The 1,978-nt window shown below is 34.5% G+C and overlaps 1 non-coding gene across 1 annotated transcript; it reads right to left on the reverse strand.

Moving 5' to 3' along the window:
* Positions 1 to 1,110: 1,110 nt before the first annotated feature.
* Positions 1,111 to 1,183, reverse strand: TRNAN-GUU (transfer RNA asparagine (anticodon GUU)). The gene has a single exon. It is a non-coding gene; the product is annotated as a tRNA-Asn (tRNA).
* Positions 1,184 to 1,978: the final 795 nt, after the last annotated feature.

A 1,978-nucleotide genomic window follows, 5' to 3' on the forward strand; every position in this document is an offset into this window, starting at 1 on the left:
ATCTCTTGGTTTCGTCGCTATTTGTAACGGTTCTTTACTTAGGCGGGTGGGATCTACCAACTATTATCCATCCCGGAATTAATCAGTTTTTCCTATCTATGAATGCTGACTATGATGTCTACCTTGGTGCGTTTGAAGTAGTAGTGAATATCATTATCACATCAGCCAAATCTTATTTATTTTTGTTTGCGAAAGGAAAAATCAAAGAAAAACTCGTGATTCTTTACCTATAGTAAGTTCCCGTATCCGTATTTCTCATAATGATAGTGCTAATTTTCTTATCTCTAGTTTCACTAAAATACTCTTAAGCAGTGCGCCGTGCATCTTTGACAAATTACAAGCCATCACGCTTTTCCTTCCAGGCAGCAAACTGTCATGTACGGAAATTCAAGCTAGCCCATAAAGTTTCTTTCTGCGCAGCGGAAACTGCTTATTTTCAGCGCCGATCCAACAATTAATAAATCAATAAACAATTAAAAAATAACTCATTTGCTCCTAAATTCACCAAATAACAAATGGATTGTACTTAGAGCAGGGATAGAAGCTTAACCGATTCTTTTACTACATCTTGTTAATTACAAAAAGCCAAAAACTAAACGATAGCAAAGCAAACAAACCTATCATTTATTCGCCCAACAAACAAGGCAAGCATTAAAAGAGAACAGCAGATATGAAAACTCAATCCTTTACCCCACAGATCATGCCATAAGCCCCATATGGCAAGGCCATCAAACAGAAAGCTTAATTTGCATATTGAAAAAAGCCTAGCAAATAAAATAACATTCAAACCCATGAACACCTCTATTACATTGCAGACAATTAAATCAACTAAACGGTCTTACCACGCAAACTAAAGTAATTAACATACTATTGTATTTAAATGTATATACAGTGAAAGTGCTTATCATATATGCGTTAGGTTAAATCCTTGCCAAGATAAGCCAATAATCGGAGCTTTAACATTTGCCGATAAAATAGGACAACATATATTAAGAAAAAGATACATTCCCGTTATCCAGGATATGAAATCAGAGCACTTAGAAAACGTAAAAGCGCAGACTAGCTCTCATTAATTAAATCCCATCCCTATTTTGCTTATTTCTTTTTAAACTCCGGATGCAAGATTCGAACTTACAGCCTATGGATTAACAGTCCATTGCTCTACCAATTAAGCTAATCCGGAACCCCTGTATGGAAATTTATTTTTTTTCTTTAGCCATATTAAATCATATGAGGATTAATGAGTTTAAGAATAACTAAAATGCCTAAACACTGATATTAAGTTTCAATTATATCTACAAAACAGCACAAAAAAGAAACTATGATATTTTAGGTCGATTTGCCAAATAAACTTTCTAGTCGAAACAATAGATCCTTAAGATCTGATATTGGCAAGAACTTCATAAATCCTCCTTCCCATGCAATTTTAATTGTTTGAGCATTAAAGAATGATTAAATCTTAAACGATATAAAAATATATCAAACAACTCGCACAAACGAAACTACCATTTTTAAAATAACAAACACCGTGCAAGCGGAATGTCTTGCGTTGCCCTTATATCATTTCTGCTCTTCGCTCGTCTCTAAATAGATGATAACTTCGCTATCTTTTAATTTTCTACTACCCTTAGACATTAGGCTATTTTCTTATCCAGTCGGAGCGGCTTTGGAGGCTCAAACCATTCGGACCCGTAATGGCTAAAACGAGATATTTTTGCGTTTAGTTAAAAGTTTAACCTGGTCAGGTTAAAAAACTCATTTAAGCAAAGTCAATGGTTCTTCACTATATGATATGTCACAGGCCTTTAGTTGTCTTAGCTAAACCAATTAATTAAGGCAGTAAATCATTAAGTCCATCCGAATGCAAGGAAATAGTCATTAGACTTTTGACTTTCTTCGGCAATTCTAAATGGCCCATTCCTTAATCCAGCTACCCGTAAGTTAGGTACTAAGGCAAAGTAAATTGAAAATATATTGA

The sequence above is a fragment of the Lygodium microphyllum genome, unplaced genomic scaffold (assembly GCF_053477565.2).
Source record: "Lygodium microphyllum isolate KBCC unplaced genomic scaffold, Lygodium_microphyllum_v1.1.10 scaffold_42, whole genome shotgun sequence".
Taxonomy (NCBI): Eukaryota; Viridiplantae; Streptophyta; class Polypodiopsida; order Schizaeales; family Lygodiaceae; genus Lygodium; species Lygodium microphyllum.